The sequence below is a fragment of the Diaphorina citri genome, unplaced genomic scaffold (genome assembly GCF_000475195.1).
Source record: "Diaphorina citri unplaced genomic scaffold, Diaci psyllid genome assembly version 1.1 scaffold1667, whole genome shotgun sequence".
Classification (NCBI taxonomy): domain Eukaryota; kingdom Metazoa; phylum Arthropoda; class Insecta; order Hemiptera; family Psyllidae; genus Diaphorina; species Diaphorina citri.
The window spans coordinates 49,583-55,602 of record NW_007379093.1 but is presented as its reverse complement, the minus strand read 5'-3'; positions in this window follow the sequence as shown (position 1 = coordinate 55,602).

The window sequence follows — 6,020 nt, the reverse complement described above, 5'->3', positions numbered from 1 at the left end:
ATTCAGACGGCTCGAAGTTTGTCACCGAGGGGAGAGTAATCGCAACATACGTCCAATCGAACCCGAGCTTTGCTATAATCAACATACGGATCGTCATCACAAAGGACATCATAACAAAGGACATCAGCAGAGGAATAGTCCAAATCAGTTTCACAATAATAATAGAAATAGTTATAATTATCAACCAAGGTCATTTAATAACAATTATCCAAATAATAATTATCGATCGAATTACAATAATAATGTGCATTATTCAAACAATTACGACAACCAACGTTCTTATAACGGGAATGGAACTAATAGATATAAATTTGGTAATCACAATAATAATCGACCTCAGAATACTTGGAGTGGTCAGCATAATAATAACAACAACTATGGTCAATATTATAACTCTAACTATGGTCGCCACGAGAATAGAAGTCGGGATCAATATACCAATCAGCAACCACAAGGAAACGTAAATAGTGTTACTATTCAAAGACGTTCTAGACGTAAGAAGAACTCGCAGAGAGAACAGAAGACGGATAACAATCAGCAACAACAGGAACGCAATCCTACTTTGACGGAAAACTTATTAGCCAGGTAGAAGGCGGAGTCAAGCCTGGAGTTAATGAAGATTCTCCGCAAGTGATAGTCAGTCCTAATGTTATCACAGTAGAAGCAGACATCAAACCTTGTCCTACTGAAACTCATGTTCTTCCTAGAAGAGAACGAATTGATAATGAAATTGACAAAATTGAAGTTGTAGAACCAAATGTTCAGCTAGAAGATGCACGAATATCCGCTATGGTTTCCAAAGATAACCGATGGTATGTATCATTGAACGTACTCGGCACACCTATCATAGGATTAGTGGATACTGGTGCAACTTACTCATACATGTCTTCCCAATTACAGAATTGTTTTAAAGCTTTGCGTTTATCTACTTATAGTATTCCTGCAGAAAATGTTATTGTTGCGAATGGAACCGTTGAAAGAGTTAATTCAGTAACTAGTTTACCATATCAATTGAAAATTAAAGGAGGATTATTAGCTGTTCGTTGTTTACCGAACTTAGATCCTAACTTGATCTTAGGAATGGATTTTATAAAATCCGTGGGTCTAATTATGGATGCTGCTAAAGAAGAATGGTGGTATGAATCTGACGTAGTGACCAAATACAAATTTGAAAGGAATATACCAGCCGTACCTAAAATTGCATGTGCAGGCGTACGATCATTAACTCCTGAAGAGTCTGAACAGTTAAATCAAGTAGTAGAAGAGGCGAAAAGACTTGAACCAAGTGGATATGGGAAAACTCATCTGTTGGAACATAAAATTCGATTGACTAATGAAACCCCAATTCGTCAGAAGCCTTATTATTTTAATCCCAAGATGCAAGAAATAGTAGATCAGGAAGTTGAGAAAATGTTGGAAATGGATGTTATACAACCAAGTAGAAGTGATTGGTGTAATCCACTCATTATGGTAAAGAAACCAGATGGAAGTTATAGATGTGTTCTTGATTTTCGTAAACTAAATGCTGTAACCGAACGAGATCTGTATCCTATTGGAAATATTACATCTATACTTAATAGTCTTAAGAACTGTCATTATATTAGTACAATTGACCTGGATAAAGCTTTTTGGCTAATTCCTTTAGCACCTGAGAGCAGGAAATATACTGCATTTCAAGTTAAAGGTAATTTCTACGAATTTAAGGTTTTAACCTTTGGATTAACTAATTCCCCTGGAGAATTCTCGCGTTTAGTTGATCAGGTATTGCGAGGAATGGGCGAAAACGTACAATTCTATATTGATGATATAATCATTTCTACTGAAACCATGGAAGAACACTTGAGATTAGTTAAAGAAGTATTCAGAAGATTACGTGAAGCCAATTTGCGAGTAAACTGGAAGAAATGTAAATTTGGTGCAAGTCAAGTGAAATTTCTTGGTTATATTGTAGATAGCGAAGGTTTAAAAGTTGATTCCGATAAAACTAAAGCTATACGAGAATATCCTCCTCCTAGAAACGTTAGAGAGTTGAGAAGAGTGTTAGGAATGATAACCTGGTATAAACGATTCTTACCTAATTATAGTAAATTACTTCAACCAATGACAAAACTCTTGAAGAAGAAACAACCGTGGAAATGGGGAGATGAACAAGAAAAGGCTCTCCAAGAACTAAAGAATATCTTAACAAATCCTCCAGTAGTAAGACGACCTGATTATAATAATCCTGAGTTTATTATTGAAACCGATGCTTCTACATTTTCAATAGCTGCATGTCTGATGCAACGCACCAAGACTGATGAAACAACAAGTAATGAGGAAATTAATGGAAGTAATACTTATGTCATAGAGTATGCAAGTCGAACTTTATCTAAAGCTGAAAGAAATTACTCTGTAACAGAACTTGAATGTTTAGCAGTAGTATGGAGTTTGAAGAAATTCAGAACATATATTGAAGGTGGTTATAAGCTAATAGTAGTAACCGATCACAGTTCTCTCAAATGGTTATATACGATGCCAAAGCCTACCCCTAAACTTTGTAGATGGAGTTTAGAATTGCAAGAGTATCAAATTGAATTTCGTCATCGGACAGGTAAAACTCATTACATTCCAGATGCTTTGAGCAGAGTGAACTTTGAACCTTCTGTCGAAAGTGAAGAGATAGGATTATCTGTATTAGCTACCCCTGATATTACTGCATATGAAGAATGGTATGACTCGAAATTTCGACAAGTAGCTGAGAAACCTGAAGAGAATCCAAATTATAGGATCGAAAGCGACTTACTTTATTATCATAAGTTGGACCCTATTGAATTGTTATTAGAAGATTCATCCAGAGTATCATGGAAGTTGATACCGAAGTATTCGGAATTATCTCGAATTTATTTGGAAAATCATGATGCTGAAGAAGCAGGACATTCAGGAATTATTCGAACCTATAATCGAATTACTAGATACTATTATTGGCCAGGTATGTTTAATGATATTGCAAATTATGTTCGTTCATGTAAATTGTGCCAGTCTAGCAAGGCGAGAAACGAAAGAGTACCTGGAGGAATGATGTATAAACGGAAACCAGAGCCTGGACGTGTATTCTACATGGATTTAATGGGTAAACTACCTACTAGTTCCCACAATAACAACTATATTTTGGTAATCCAAGACGATTTTACTAAATACGTTGAAATTGTTCCTTTACGTAATGCTACAGGAAACACTGTATCACAACATTTCAAGAAAGTGGTGTTGTACCGTTATGGAAAACCAGTGTCTTGTATATCTGATAATGGTACGAGTTTCTGTAATAAACTATTTGATTCTTTAGGTGCTGAGTTTGGCTTCAAACATAAAATGGTACGAGTTTCTGTAATAAACTATTTGATTCTTTAGCTGCTGAGTTTGGCTTCAAACATAAGAAGTTGGCTGTCTATACCCCACAAGCTAACATTGTTGAGCGGAGTAATCGAACTATTAAACAAATGATTCGCTGCTATGTAAATGAACGACAGACAAATTGGGACTCTCATCTTCCAGAGTTGATGTTCGCTATAAACTCTTCAAAACAGAGTACAACTGGCTATTCTCCGAATTTCCTAATGTTTGGAAGGGAAATTGAACCCATCCGTCATTTAAGACGAGACCTAGAAGAAGATCTTGACGAACCTGTTGAAGTTTATGATTATTCTGGAGCAGTCAGAAAGAGTCAACATTTACAAGAAATTTATGAGTTGGTTCGGATTAATCAACTAAAGGCTAGCAACAAACAAGCTAGATATTACAACGCCAAGAGAAATGTCAAAGTTGAATATTCAGAGGGAGACTTAGTATTGAAGAAGAATCACAAGCTCTCTAGTGGACCTGCTCATTATAATGCCAAACTGGACTTCGTTTGGATTGGACCTTGTAAGGTTATTCAAAAGATCACACCTGTTGTATACCGGTTAGAAGATGAACATGGTGTTCAAGTAAATTATCATATCAAGGATATGAAACCATTTGTTCCTAGAGAAGAAGGACCAATTCTTGATGAAGAAGATGAAGGTTGTTAATTTTTCTTTAACCCTAAAATGCATGTTGTTAGATTAACCCTTTGAAGGTATGGGTAATGATTTTCTACCAACTCGGGTTTCATCACGACCCGTGTACACTTTCAGATTCCATGTATATCCTCCCTGTACGCATAGCTTGAAGAGTTTGATGCCGTACTTAGTACGGCATCAAACTCTCCTTAACCTAAAGTTTCGTTTCTATTCACCCCACTGTTCCTATTCACCCCGTTTTACTGTATCTATTCTTCTAAGTGGGAAATTCAAAACGGGAAAACTAAAAATGTGAATTGTGATGTAATGGTGCTGCTACAAAATCTATTCTTCTAAGTGGGAAATTCAAAACGGGAAAACTAAAAATGTGAATTGTGATGTAATGGTGCTGCTACAAAATATGGGACAAAGGGGTTTGAAAGTACAAAATAAGTACTAAATGATGGGCTTTGGTACAAATTCCCAGCAAAAGTTTCAGTGATAGCATGAAGTTAGCACCACAAAACTAAAACTCAAATTGTGAGATAACGGTGCTGGTACAGATTATGGGACAAAGTGAGTTTGATGGAACAAAATGGGTACTAAATGATGGGCTATGGTACAAATTCCCAGCAAAAGTTTCAGTGATAGCGTGAAGTTAGCACCGCAAAACTAAAACTCAAATTGTGAGATAACGGTGCTGGTACAGATTTTTCATTTTTGATTTGAGTACCCGAGCTGGACGGTGGACTACAGAGGAATATTGCCGTAAGTACCTTTGAATAATTAGAAAGGCAAAATAACTTTCCGGTGTAAAATTTTCTTTCATAAACTGTGGTAATAGCGTGAAGTTAGCACCGCAAAACTAAAACTCGAATTGTGAGATAACGGTGCTGGTACAAATTATGGGACAAAGTGGGTTTGAAAGAACAAAATAAGTACTAAATTATGGGCTTTGGTACAAATTCCCAGCAAAAGTTGTGGTGCTAACTTCACGCACCTAAAGTTTGTTGTTTGATTACAGACCCCAGCCCCTTGTATAGGGTACCCTTGTATCGAGTATCCATGATTCTGTGTGGAACCCGTAAGCTGTATAATGCCATATAGTCAAATCATTAACATGATCACTGGCTAGAAGCCAAAGAAATGGAGTCAGATGTCAATTCCCCCTTCAGATTTCACCCTTAGGGGTTACTGTCAAATCAAAGGTACCATCTCAAGCACCAGGCGCTTCACCACCAAGCACCGAGGTCATCACTTTGCCTAATGGATCCAAAAATGCTCTTAGGGGTTACTGTCAAATCAAAGGTACCATCTCAAGCACCAGGCGCTTCACCACCAAGCACCGAGGTCATCACTTTGCCTAATGGACCCAAAAATGCCGTCCATCACTCAAACTCCCAGACCACTCAACAGCAAGCAAATTTCCAAGTTCCCAATTAGATGTTTAAATCTCAACTCTCCAATGTGATATTCAAGTTTCCAAGATCTTCAGTTTAACATTCAATTTTCCAAGTTCTCCAGTCAAGATTATGAAAATGTTCCAGAATCAATTAAGCACATCCCGTAGATCAAATTCCAGTTCACCACAAACCAGGGGAGTGATGTTTTCTTCCTATTACTTTTTCCTATTTACTTACCATTTCATTTGGATCTTTGTATTCAGGCCAAAATTTGGTTACCAAGGTCTGCCTAACCCTTATGATTTTTATACTGTAAAGTTTGGTTCATTTTATTCAAGGGGTAACTATACCTATCTGTTAGGTTATCTGCAATTGTATTATGTTGGTACTTAAATTAAGTTTGGTTCATTTTATTCAAGGGGTAACTATACCTATCTGTTGGGTTATCTGCATTTGTATTATGTTGGTACTTAAATTGGATTTTTCTTCATTTCCCAGATCAACTCATATATTTTGGTGTGATGTCAAGGAGTGCTGTCCAGCTTTCCTGCCTTCCTGTCTGCATAGGGAGTTCTGCCCGTCCTTAGACTACAGATACACA